Here is a 14455-nt window from a genome sequence, read left to right as displayed (position 1 = left end):
TACAAAGCAGATGGGTTTGAGCAACATAATGCAGCAGTAAAAGTAAAAGAATTTGTTTACCGATTTCTCAGAAATGACTCAAGGCACGATCATTGTTTGAAAGCTGGTCACAGTGTCTACTGCAACCAGTCACTCCCCTTTCAGTCTGTAACAAATCTCTTAAAAACTGACATGTGAAACCAATTGTATGTTTCTTACCTTGAGATCATTTTGTGAAGTTTCTTACTCTATTTTTAAAAATGTGTTAGTTAGATTTTATTTTCTAAGTAATACTGATTAAAAATATTTATGCATCTACTTTTAAGTTCACAGTTTAGCACTTTTATTTGTATGGCTTTAAAAGTTATAGCACGGGGTCTTTAAGGATTGGGGGAAAAGATTCCATTCAAAACAAAGCCTGATAATTATAGACATGTTTTTCTCTGTACTTTATTTTAAATACATTAATTTTTAAATGATGCTCCTCTTTTTTTTCATCTGGTGGTAAAATACTAGTGCATCAAAACAAAGTTTACCACAGATGTCAATGAATTTTCCCAATTGAAAATTGCCCTTCAGCTACCACTAAATAAAATTTCTTAACCTAACTTAAGTGAAAAGAACTGTTGGTTGTCATTATAAGGAAAAATATAAAGTATCATAGCATTGTCTACATTGCTCCTTACAATACAAACTTTGAAAGAACCAGAGATGCTTTATAGGAGTTTAGTCGGTTTTGAAAAGGCACATGGGTATGTGTGTGTGTGTGTGTTTTAATAGTCTAGAAATTTCCCCACCACGACTCTTCCTGTTGCAGAGACGCTTTGGTGACTACCGGGCTAGACAAGAACATTTGTTCAGACTAGAGAAAGCCAGAAGCCAAAATTCAGCCATACAGTAACAATGTACTTTTCATCATGCAGCCTTGTATTTCCTATATATTCGATTTTCTACCATACATTAGAATACATAAACTTTTATTCTAATAATTTCAGTTTGATTTCACAATACGGAAAAAATTTGAGGAAGAACATGACCTGGAAAAGAGAATAGGGAGAACTTTTACCACAATGAAAATAGTTACATTCGTACCCCTCTGCGTTATAAGAATATAACCCATTTAAGTTATGGAAAAGATTCCTCTGCTCTGGCATTAAGTTGGGGGAGGGGAATCGACTTGTTCCAACCGAAACAGAAACAACAGGAAATAGCTTAACTTTGGTCCACTTGTCTGTTAGCTTAAGGACAGTCATACTGCCTTCAAATCAGTTCAAATCAGTTCAAAAACCCAACAAGTATATTTAAAAGTATATTCATGTGTAATTTCATTCTAAAACCGGCGTAACTGTTCTGTCCTCATTCTCTGCCTTTTCAGCTTCAGAATGTGCTGTGGGCATGTCTCTAATCCTCAGCATCTTCGTGATCTTCCCTGGCAGCCTCATCAGCATCTGCTTGGCTAGGCTCTGTCTCCTCTTGGGTCATGATTTCTGGGGTCCTGTGGACCCAGCCTGCTTCTGGAAGTTCACTTTGTACTTCCACTGGCATCTGATTTACCCATTCCACATGCAGCTCCTCTCCATGTACTCCAGTACCCTCTTCAGGCTGAATTCAGCCCACTGAATTCAACCCACTTGGGCCCGCTCTGGAAGCTCACTTGTGTGTGTCGGGCACCTGGCTGTCCTGGCGTGGATTTGGGTGGATGTGTTCCACGGTCACTTGTGCTGAATCCACCTGGACCTGAAACAGTAGGAGCACATGCACCTTCCCAGCTTGTTCTGTAATATCATTGATGTCACAGGTTCAGCTTGTACACGTGTTTCTACTGAAAGAACTTCTTCCATTACTAGATGCTCTGAAATATTGTATCACTGAGATGCCTCCTTAATTCATTTCCTTGCATAAACCACAAGTCACATAAAGTATAATGGTTGGGTTTATCTCTAGTATGTATACCAAGTGATGTTTGAACTGGTCCCAGCTGTTAAACACGCTGTTGCAGACCTGGCATTCATAGAGCTTCTTTCTTTCTTTTTTTGCCCCTACTCGTTTGGCATGCAGTGAGGTGACATTTGAGGGGCTGTTTTTAGCAAATTGTTCATGACAATTTGGATATTCAAAAGGTTTTTCACCTGTATGTTTTTGAAGATGTTCTTTAAAATGTCCAAAATGGTCAAACTGTTTCTCACAGTACTGACATACATGAATTTTTTCCCCCAGTTCTTTGCTTCTTACTGCCTCCACGTTCTTCAAGGTGGGTCACAATTCAGGTGCTGTTTCCATGCGCTCTCCTGAAGATACCTTTTACTGCATATTTCACAGTTGAAACACTCAGTGAAGTGTGATTTCACGTGTTCCCGTTTGCTTGTGGGGTCAGATGCACAGCTGACGTCTTCTTTAATCTGCCCTTTTCTGTCACCTTGGTGGTACTGAAACAGGAAAAGCTCCCTTATCCCCCTCACAGGGTGTGTGATGGGTGCGCGGCTAGCTTCTTCGGTACCTGCGGCGCAAACACCTAGCGGGGCAGGTCGTGGTCGTGGGCTCCAACCCCAAGGCAGTGTCTCGGGGTAAATGTTTCCAGCTCCGGAAGCCCCAGTGGGCGTGTGTTACAGGTGCTCTTTTAATTTTGCTGTCTGTAGGCGGCTTGTGCCAATCAGCTCAATTAGACCCTCTGCCTTATCACAAGGACAGAAGGCTTTCTGTAGCCCAGGGTTCTTGCCCTAGTGTACCGGAAAAATCGGATCACATGTGGGCTTGGGGTATGAGTGCAGATTTTATTGAATGGTGGAAGTAGCTCTCGGCCCATGGATGGGGAGCCAAAAGGGGCATAGAGTGGGAAGGTGGTTTTTCCCTTAGAGTCAGGCCGCTCAGCGGTCAGACTGTTCTCCTACCGCCCCTGCCAAATTCCCCAGGGCGTCCGCGTTCCGCCGGTTGGGTTGATGGCCTGCCAGCTCTGCGGGTGCCTGTGCCTGTGCCTGTGCTCTTCCGCTCCCCTGCTCCGCTGCATGTCCAGCCGCCTGCGTGCACTTCTGCCGCTGTGTTCCTCTCCACATCTCATTGCTGGTGTCTGTGCCTGCTAGGGTCTGGGGGTTTTTATAGACCCAGGATGGGGGTGTGGCGGTCCAGGGTGGTCTTGGAAAAGGCAACATAATGTCTCTTTATAATGGCCAGCAACAGAACGTAGGGGCATTGTAACCCCTATCAGAGATAATCATGAAAGAAAATGGAGTAGGAAAATACTCCCATGGGATAGGACTTGAAGCATTATGGCCCGTTGTCTTATTGTCTACTGTTTGTTAAAGGTGAGATCATCTGGCATAAGACTCCTTGCTGATTTATGAACAATAAGTGAGGAGAGGATTCATACTGATTTATAGGTAGAGCCTAATGGTTTGATCACATAACCAGGGACTGACAAGGCATCAGATTAGAGGACAGGTGACAATGAGATTTAGGAAACATTTTGAAAATTTCTCTTCTTCTTTTTTTTTTTTGAGACGGAGTCTCACTCTGTCACCCAGGCTGGAGTGCAGTGGCGTGATCTCGGCTCACTGCAAGCTCCTCCTCCTGGATTCACGCCATTCTCCTGCCTCAGCCTCCGGAGTAGCTGGGACTACAGGCGCCCGCCACCACGCCCGGCTAATTTTTTTTGTAATTTTAGTAGAGACGGGGTTTCACAGTGTTAACCAGGATGGTCTCGATCTCCTGACCTCGTGATCCACCCACCTTGGCCTCCCAAAGTGTTGGGATTACAGGTGTGAGCCACCGCACCTGGCCTAAATTTTGTATTTTTTAGTAGAGATGGAGTTTCACCATGTTGGCCAGGCCAGTCCTGAACTCCTGACCTCAGGTGATCTGCCTGCCTCGGCCTCCCGAAGTGCTGGGATTACAGGCGTGGGCCTCTGCACCCGGCCTGAAGTTTTCTTTGTTCCTGACTTCAAGGGCTTTGATGGCTTCTAGCATTTGTAGACGTTCTGCTGCTTTCCATACATCACTGGCTGCTGCACCTCGTTGTATCATTAATTTTGCTATACATGTGAACTCAATTAAATGGCAAAAGGCTGTTTTACTAACACCTTCTATCTCCACCAAAGGTTCTTGGGTAAACTCCAGAAAGAATTTGTAGAAGGCGGCGGGGCCGGGTGGCTCATGCCTATAATCCCTTTGGAAAGGATTACAGTAATCCCTGTAAACACTTTGGGAGGCCGAGGTGGGCAGAACACCTGAGGTCAGGAGTTCGAGACCAGCCTTGCCAACTTGGCAAAACCCTGTCTCCACTAAAAATACAAAAATCAGTCGGGTGTGGTGGTGGGTGCCTGTAGTCTCAGCTACGTGGGAGGCTGAGGCAGGAGAATCACTGGAACCTGGGAGGCAGAGGTTGCAGTGAACCAGGATTGGGTCACTGCACTCCAGCCTGGGCGACAAAGTGTGACTCCATCTCAAAATAATAATAATAATAATAATAATAATAATAATAATAATAATTTGTGGAACTTACTGCAAGCAGCCAAAACAGCCTTCTGAGCCTTCAGATGGTGTCCGTCTACAATCAGGGTGATGTCAGTAAAGCAGTCCTGCCCTCGTGTTCATTCAGTTGGTCGAGGATCATGTTTTGACATTCACGGAACTCCTGTAGGCATTCTGTCGTCTCTTCAGCCTCCATGGCTGTTGGCTTGCTCTGCCTTATGCTCTGGCCTCCTTCCTCTCTGTCCCTCAGAGCCTCTGGTTTTGTGCTTTCTCCTTCCAGGGCATAATATGCCCCACAGCTTTCCCTATCCCTAACCCATGGCTCTCCCTCCATTTCCCCCACAAAAGCCGAGTGCTCCCTCTGCTCGGGCCCCGCTGGTGCACGTGCGCTCAGTTGGACACACAGGCGGCTGTGGCCTCTTACTGTATTTTGAAGACTCGGCTGTAATTGTGCTATTAAACTTCTTCCATATCATACGCAAAAACAGTGCTTCATTTCCCCCCAAAAGAAGAAATCAAGTAAGTAAAAACATGTTATAATTTATATAGAAGGGTACTTTGCATTTGTTAAAATGCTTTATAATGGTTCTAATCTTTTTCCTTAAAGAAACCCAGAGAAAGCCTTTCTTTCTCAGCTGTATAGATGGAACAGGTGAGGGGAGGGGATGCAGAGGGGTTGCCCAGAGCTTCTGAGTCCGTGGCTGAGCCAAATCTCCCAAGGCAAATATGACAAATGTTATTTTTTTCCTATTTATAAAGCTCCCTTACAGCTGGAGGGATTTTCTTCTAAATCTACTAAAAATTGAGGTACCTAAAAACAACAGTCCCACATTTGGAAACGGACCAAAGGTGGGAAGTTTTAGCTTTTGTTTCTCAGGTTATAACTGATGACCAGACTGGGGTCTCCTAAAGACCCTAAAAAAAAGAGGAGGTGTCTTCATTCTCACCGGCTCCACCCAACCTTTAGATTGCTAATAATTCAGATGTGGAGCATTCCGTAGCAAGAGGATCATGTGCTCATTTATTTGTGGCACTCCTTCCCCAAACTATGCTGGGAGACACATCAATCAGTGTGTTTCAATCAGTGTGTTACAAACACCTGATGCTGTGCTGTTCAATATGGCAGCCACCAGCCACAGGTGGCCCTTTAAATTCTAATTAAAATTAAGTAAAATGGAAAAGCCAGTTGCTCAGTGGCACTAGCAATGTTTTGAGTGCTCAGTAGTGACATATGCCTGGAGGCTATCATATTGGGTAGTACAGATATAAAATATTTCCATCACTCCAGAAAGTTCTATTGGACAATACTGCCTCTTGGTTTGTTATGGTGAGTAAGACTTCCCAAATGGTTTTGGTGTCTTTTGTCATGCGGGCTGCTGGGCTGCCTCATATCCTTTTTTTTTTTTTTTTTTTCCTGTTTTTAAGAGACAGGGTTTGGCTCTGTCACCCAGGCTAGAGTGCAGTGGTGCAGTCATAGCTCACTGCAGTCTTAAGTTCTGGAGCATAAGTGATCTTCTCACCTCATCCTCCCAAGTAGCTGGGACTACAGGTGGGTACCACCATGCCTAATTTTTAAAATTTTTTTGTAGAGATGGGGTCTCATTTTATTGCTAAGGCTGGTCTTGAACTCCTGGGCTCAAGTGGTTTTCCCGCTTCAGCTTCCCAAAGTGCTGGGATTACAGACGTGCACCACTGCGCCCGGCCCCGCCGCATATCTCTCACTGTTTCAAAGCCCAGCCCCTCTTTGGCGCCATCCCAGGCATGTGAGTCTTCCCCAGAGCCACCCTGCCCTTTATTTTTCTCTAAATTCCCTCACTTTCATGGGAAGCCTCTTGAAAATTAGAAATTGGCAGGTATGTGTCGTTCTGTTAGCTGTGTGAAGCTCTTGATCCCTCAGGTCCCACAGCTGTCTTCTGTCAGCGAGGCTCACACGTCTGTGTCCCTGGTCACAGGTGTGAGTGGGGCACATTCCTCATCCTCCGTGCCCCTGCATGCCCTGCCCTCCAGGAACTCCACGTGCATGGGCGTTCCCCAGGCTCGCCCATTGCTCTCTTGTGTTTGTCACATCTCTGTTTCTCCTCCTGGCCAAACCCTCTACATCTTCAACTGACTGACTGCTGGATTAGAAGCTGTTTATGTACTTAGCAGAAAGAAAACTTGCCATTCCTGAAGGAAGAATGAGGCAGCAAATGTGCAGGGGAGAACAAGATTAGGCAGGATCAAAAGGCAAAGGCAGGATGCTCGCAACAGAGCTGAAAATTATAACCCTGATTGTTCATTCTCGTGGAATTCCCTGGCTGCCAGCACACTATGGGTGTAACCATAAGGCCTGTGGATGATCTCTCTGCCCTGTCCCCGGCTCTCATCTGGTAACATCCTCTCGCAGTGCTCGAGGTCGTCGTTAAGACATGAGAGAGAACAGCACGCCAATGAATGAATTTGCGTGGATGCAAGTATTTCATCAGTTCTTCCATCCACAAATCTGGAAATAAGTAAATGTATTTTACATTTGAAAAGTATGAGAAATATGATTGGAAATATTTATGTCTCATACTTTTAAAATGTATTAAAATATTTAAAAATATTTTAAATAAAACAAGCAAGAGCACAGAATTAAGTAGATGAAGCATCAGTCCTTAGTCACTGTGTTGAGGTTCTCCAGAGAAACAGAATCATACATAATTATACGTATATATATTTATACACACATATATGTATACATGTGTATATGGATACACCTATATGTATACGTGCATGTATGCAGATAGGTATGTGTATAAATATATACACACATATGTGTGTGTATATATAGAAATATATGCCTATACATATATATATATAGAGAGATTTATTTTAAGGAACTGGCTCTTGATTCGGGGGTTGGTAGGTTGGGGCTGGCTAATGGGCTAGAAATTCTGGGAGGAGTTGATATCGTAGTTGAGTCTGAAGGCAGAATTCCGTCTTCTTCAGGGACCTCAGTCATTTTTCTTAAGACCTTCAACCGACTGGATGAGACTCATCTACATTACGAAGGGAAATCTGTTCTACTCAAAGTCTACTGATTTAAATATTTAAATATTAATCACACCTAAAATATATCTTCGTAGCAACATCGAGACTGGTGTTTAACCAAACAACTGAGCATCAGAGCCTAGCTAAGTTGACACGTCAAATTAACCCTCACTGTCACCAAACATAATTAACAGGATGGATGAGTGTATTGGTTTGCTTAGGCTGCCATAACAAAGTACCACAGGCTGGGTGGCTTCAAGCACAGAGATTCGGAGATGAAGGTGTGGCCAGGGCTGGCGTATTCTGAGGCTCTCTCCTTGGGTTGTAGACGGCCGTCTTCTCTGTGTGTTTTCAGTTGGTCTTCCCTCTGCGTGTCTGTGTCCTGATCTCTTTTTAGAGGACGCTGATCGTGTTGGATAAGGGCCCACCCTCATGATCTCACTTTAATTTACTTCCTACTTAAAGACTCCATCTCCAAGTACGCTCACATTCCGAGGTACTGAGGTTTAAAATGTCAATGTTTGAAATGCTGGTGGTGAGGGACACAATTTAGCTCATGACAGAGGGAAAACAGACAATTCCAAGGTGTCAGTGCGTATGCATTGTGCTGAGAAGTGCCGAGTTCAGTGCAATCACTTGCAAGTTATCTTGATCTGAAAGCTGAAGATCAGTTTGCGTTGATAAATGGATAACTTTCCTTGTGTGCCTTAAAACTGTCTTCACATTTAAAGAATGAGTATATATGCTCAACTATTAGGCTGAAAAAAATGTTGTACTATTAAGTAGACAAACAATTTGCCACCTTGAAATGTAGGGATAGGTGTGACTCCACATGGTGTCCCTATAGATAGATATCAGCATCCTCCTTCTCCAAAAATAATAAAGCGAAGTTGCTGGATGGGGCTGTTGGCCACTCTCTTTGGTGTAGAGGTTCACTACCTGTTGTTTTTAAATGTATATTTTATCATTATTATTTTTTGCCACAGGGTTTTGCTTTGTCACCCAGGCTGCAGTACAGTGGTGCGATCATGGCTCACTGCAGCCTCCAACTCCTGGGCTGAAGGGATCCTCCCACCTCAACCTCTGAGTAGCTAGGGCTACAGGTACATGCCACCACACCCAGCCATCTTATTTTGGTGGAAGGCGGCTGAGGAGAGCACTTTTTGGAGGTGGGTGGGAACATTCTTTCTGGCTTTTAAAATTTTTTCTTTGGGGAGACAGGTTGCCTAACCTGGTCTCAAACTCCTGGCCTCATGCAGTCCTCCTTCCTCAGCCTCCAAAAGTGCTGGGATTATAGGCATGAGCCACCACACCAGGCCTTGCTATCTGTTTGTTTATTTTAGATTCGGGAGTGCACGGGCAGGTTTGTTACAAGGGTATCTTGTGTGATGCTGAGGTTTTGGCTTCTGTAGATCCGGTCAACCAGACAGTGAACGTAGTACCCAACAGGAAGGTTTTTTAGCCCTTGCCCCCCTCCCTCCCTCCCTCCTTTTGGAGTCCCCAGTGTCTGTTGTTCCCATCTTTATGTCCATGTGTACCCAGGGTTTAGCTCCCACTTATAAGTGAGAACGTACTATATTGTGTTTTCTGTTTCTGTGTTAATTCGCTTAGCTACCTGTTTTTAATACTTAGACGGATTAGTCCTCTTCTAGATGAATTGTAAGATTATTGATTTGTTTTCTGATTAGAAAAAGTAATACTCTGGCTCATTGCAGAATTTTGAAAAATGTATAAAAGTATGAATAAAATATCAGAGCAATTTCACTATATATTTGAAAAATCACTTGATCCATTAGTATCTTTCTAATCTCTTTTTCTAGGCATACGTATACTTTTTCAATAAAATTGAGATTACACTAAATATAGTGTAATATTCTGCTTTCCCATATAACATTTCCCTGTTGATTATTTTTGAAAATATGTAAATGGTTGTATTTATCCATATCCACGAAGGTATCCATTCATTTCACACATTTTTTTTAGCACCTTCAGTGTGCTCTTCCTCCTGCTAAGTCCTGGGAATGCACTGATGAAACAGGTGGGGATCCTGCTTTCGCAGAGCTTTCCCCACTTTCTGGATGTATGTGTTTATTTAACCGTGTCTTTATTCTGCTCAGAGAGACTGACTTAGCCGAGAGGAAGGCATTTTTGTCCTTTCCCACTTCCTGCTGAATGCCTGGAATGGGAAATGATGGCTCATACTTCTGCAGCCATCTTGGACCACAAAGTAACACTGAGGATGGAAGCCAAATACTGAATATAGGACATATAGGAATCTGGTCCCTGTACAAACCATGGAGAGAGTTCATGGGCCCCAGATTATCCACAGCAGAACTTCTGTGAAACAAAAACTTCTAACTTGTTTAAATCACTGTTGATATGGGTTTTTCTGTTAAATGCAGCAACTCATTTCCTAATTGATACAATGCTATTTGTACAGAAGCTTCAAATTTCTTTCTTTTTTTTTTTTTTCTGAGACTAAGTCTCTCTCTGTTGCCCAGGTTGGAGTGCAGTGGCATGATCTTGGCTTATTGCAACCTCCACCTCCTGGGTTCAAGTGATTCTCCTGCCTCAGCCTCCCAAGTAGCTGGGATTACAGGCACCCACCACCACACCCTAATTTTTGTATTTTTTTTCCTAATTTTTGTATTTTTAGTAGAGACAGGGTTTCACCATGTTGGCCAGGTTGGTCTCAAACTCCTGACCTCAAGTGATCCACCCACCTTGACCTCCCAAAAGTGTTGGGATTACAGGCATGAGCCACCGCGCCTGGCCAGAAGCTCCAGATTTCTGCCATCAAATATATCACATTTTATCAACCCTGAGACACATCTTTTCTTACAATGCAGTCTCTCTGGAATCAGTATCATTTAATATGTCATAGTTAAATTACTTTTTTATTGAGGTAAAATTTATATAACATAAAATTCATCATTTTAGCCATTTAAAATCATACAATTCATGACTTTTGGTACATTCACAATATTGTGTAACTACCATCACTGCCTAATTCCAGAACAGGAAATTCTGTACCAGTTAAGTAGTCACTCCCCATCCCCTGTCCTCCCAGCCCCTGACAACCATTAATCTGCTTTTTGGCTGTCTCGATTTGCCTATTCTGGACATTTCATATAAATTAATTAATACAACATGTGGTCTTTTGTTACTGGCTTCTTTCACTTGGAATAAGGTTTTCAAAGTCCACCCACGTTGTAGCATCAGTCAGTCAGTCCTTCATTCCTTTAATGGCTGAATAATATTCTGTTGTACATTATTCAGCCCTAACGATGGTTGTATAATGCATTCGAACATTACACCACATTTCATTTATTCATTCAATTGATGCACATTCAGATTGCTTTCACATTCTGGCTGTAAAGAATAATGCTGTTTGAATATTCATGTACAGACAGTCCCTAACACATGATGGCTTAGCTTACGATTTTTCAACTTTATAGTGGTGCAAAAATGATGTGCATTCAGTAGAAAGCATACTTCAAGTACCCATATGACCATTCTGCTTTTTACTTTCAGTACAATAGTCAATAAATTACATGAGATATTCAATACTTTATTATAAAATAGGCTTTGTCTTAGACCAGGGATGTCCAGTCTTTTGGCTTCCCTGGGCCACATTGGAAGAAGAAGAATTGTCTTGGGCCACATATAAATTACACTAGCACTAATGATAGCTGATGAGCTAAAAATAAATCACCAAAAAGTCTCATAATGTTTTAACAAAGTTGACAAGTTTGCGTTGCGCTGCATTCAAAGCTATTCCTGGGCTTTAGCAGCCCACAGGCCATGGGTTGGACAAGCTTGTATTAGACGATTTTGCCCAACAGTAGGCTAATATAAGTGTTCTGCGCATGTTTAAGTTACATTAGGTTACGCTATGATGTTTGGTAGGTTAGGTGTATTAAATGCATTTTCAACTTGTGATATTTTCAACTTAGAGTGGGTTTATCATCAGGATGTAACCCCATCACAAGTCAAGGAGCACGTGTACAGAGTTTTTTTGACTATGCATGTTTCTCTTAAGTTACACTAAGGAGTGAAATTTCTGGGTCATATGGTTGCTTTATGTTTAACGTTTTGAGGACCTGTCAAAGTATTTTCCAGAGTGGCTGTACTATGTACATTTCCAGTAGTAATGTACCAGGGTTCCAATATTTACACATCCTCAATGCTTAGGATGTTTTCATTCTTCCCAACCTAGTAGGTGTGAACCACATTTTCTTTATCCATTCCCCAGCACTCGATGGACATTTGGGTTGTTCCCACCTTTTTACTATTATAAACAACGCTGCAAATAATACCGTGAACAACTGTACAACACAGGTGTGTGTTCAGACATTTTGTTTGAACGTATGTTCTTCAGTCTTTTGGGTATATAACTAAGAATGGAATGGCTGGGTCATATGGTAATTCTGTGTTTATTTTTTGAGGAACTGCAAAACTGGTTTTTACAGTGGCTGCATCATTTTACATCTCTACCAGCAGTGGGATTCCTGCCGACTCTCATCAACAGGCAATGAAAAGTGATAAGCACATATTCTTTGACTCTCATTTCATTTTGCCTCTTTTATTTGGAAATTTAAATAATAGAAATCGACAAAGAGGAGAGTAAGCATTTTTATATTTACCACCCAGAAATGAACAACATTAATGCTCTGTTTGGGCTTCAGATATTTTTAATTAAATAGAACATAACAGATTAAAAAACCTAAGCCCCCTTTTCCCCATTACCCCACCTATTATGTGGCCCCCTCTCCAGCAATAATCATTATCACAACTTGGTATCTATCCTTCTAGACTATATCTTATTAGTATTACAAATATTACAAATACATTACATATCTGAACGTGTTCTTTAAACTTTAAGTATGTGCTATCATACTGTTTTCATCCTGCAACTTGCCTTTTTTCTAAAAAAAGCTTTACTGAGATATGTAACTGGCACACAATAAACTGCACATATTTAATGCATAGTCGGATGAGTTTGGACATACGCCTACATCCATGAAGCCATCACCACAGTCAAGTTAACAGACATAACTGTAAGCTCCAAAGTTTCCTTGTGTCCCTTTATTTTGGGATATGTGCATGGATGGTGAAAACATTTGACACAAACTGTCATATTTAATAAATTTTAAAGTGTATACTGCAGCACTGTTGACTGTGTATTAATACGATGCTAAATAGATCTCTTCAACTAATTCATTTTGCATCACTGAAACTTTATATCAATTAAACAACTCTCCATTTTCCTCTCCCCTGAAACATGCCTTTTAAAATAAATAGTTTTTTTTTGAAGTCTCTCCAGTGATGTGCTAGTAGATGTTTAACAAGCAGCTCCTGTGGAGAGGGGATGATTTGTGGCTTTTGCTAATTTCCATGTTGTAAATACTGCTAACATAGCTTATACCAAGCTATAGATGTAACATCAACCAGCTCACAAAACTGAAATGTTAGCATTTAGTTCTCATGAGCTAGCTTCAGTGTGCCACTAAATCCGTCCCTATTGATGTTGAGATCTGAGTTTTTCATTTTATTTTTTATATCCTTAAGACTGTATCACAGTGTTTTTATCCATCACCCTATTGATGGACGTCTAGAGTATGTCTAGGCCTTCACTGTTACAAAATGGTGCTACAGTAAACATTCTTCTGCATAGCCCTTGTGTGCAGAAGGTATGTTTACTAGATGTGGAAACACTGTTCTCTGAAGTAGTTGCCCAGTTCACCCACTTCACAAGCAGTATGTGAGAGATCCCATTTCCCCACAACCTTGGCAATACTTGGTCTTGTCAGACTTGCTTTTGCCCATCTAAAGGTTATAATTCCATTTGTTTATTTATTTATTATAATTCTATTTATTTTTTATTTTTTTTTTTGAGACAGTCTCTCACTCTGTCGCCCAGGCTGGAATGCAGTGGTATGATCTCGGCTCACTGCAGGCTCCACCTCACAGGTTCATGCCATTCTCCTGCCTCAGCCTCCTGAGTAGCTGAGACTACAGGCACCCGCCACCACACCCAGCTACTTTTTTGTATTTTTAGTAGAGACAGGGTTTCACCGTGTTAGCCAGGATGGTCTCGATCTCTTGACCTCGTGATCCACCCGCCTCAGCCTCCCAAAGTGCTGGGATTACAGGCATGAGCCACTAAGCCTGGCCAATTCCATTGATTTTTTAACATAGTTGTCCCTCACCGTGAGATCCAGTAACTATTCATAATTACCTATACGTTTATAATTTCATTTTCCCCCATTTAATTCCAGTATTTATCTGTCTCTAGTTGATTGTAATGAATACAAGAGGCTGTTGTGGAGTATCAATGCCAGACCCCAAATAAAGACAACATGGCTACGTAGCTTCTCTCTGAATTTAAGAGAAATGTATAGCTTTAATTTGGGAATTTAGAATTAGAAGCTAAGGTGTGTGTAAGACTACATTGGTTATTATAGCCTTTACCTGCAAGCAACAAAGAACCACAGTAACCGTGACTTAAACAAGTGTGATGGGTGTTTATTTCAAGCAATAAGAAGTCAGAAGCTAGTAAAGGAGGCAGTGGTGCCATCCTGGACCCAGGCTCCTGCCATCCTTCTCTGCCACCCTTCGCTGTAGGCTGTAATTCTCATGCTCCTCATCTCACGCTTGCAAGATGGCTGCCGCAGCTCTAGGCTTCATATCAGCACTCAAGGCAGAAGGAGCAGTGCTTGAGTAGAAACACAACAGCGTTCACGTAAATACCTAGAAGCCTTTTGTCAGCATCACTAACCAGACCTGTGTCCCAGGCCACCTGATGTATTAGGCAAGTATTTAATGGGATGTATTTTTTCTCATCCTCTGAACAAAATTGTATTCTGTTAGGATGGGAAACAGGAAGACGGGAATTATCTGCAACAAGAGTTATTTGGAATGCGGTTTTTCATAGTAGCATCAAATTGAGTGAATACTGGGAAATTATTCAGAGATATATACCATCCAAACCAAGAAC

At 42.1% G+C, this 14455-nt stretch overlaps 1 long non-coding RNA gene and 1 pseudogene across 2 annotated transcripts in view; one reads left to right on the top strand and one right to left on the bottom strand.

The window, feature by feature from the left end:
* The window catches only part of LOC105471379 (uncharacterized), a 142847-nt gene that overhangs the window by 119350 nt on the left and 9042 nt on the right, over positions 1–14455 (top strand). The gene's annotated exons all lie outside the window — the stretch shown is intronic.
* LOC105471451 (zinc finger protein 131 pseudogene) lies at positions 1219–3125 on the bottom strand (annotated as a pseudogene).

Source organism: Macaca nemestrina, chromosome 4, assembly GCF_043159975.1.
Source record: "Macaca nemestrina isolate mMacNem1 chromosome 4, mMacNem.hap1, whole genome shotgun sequence".
NCBI classification, from domain to species: domain Eukaryota; kingdom Metazoa; phylum Chordata; class Mammalia; order Primates; family Cercopithecidae; genus Macaca; species Macaca nemestrina.
The sequence above is the reverse complement of the archived record's forward strand: the minus strand, read 5'-3'. Positions and strand labels throughout refer to the sequence as shown.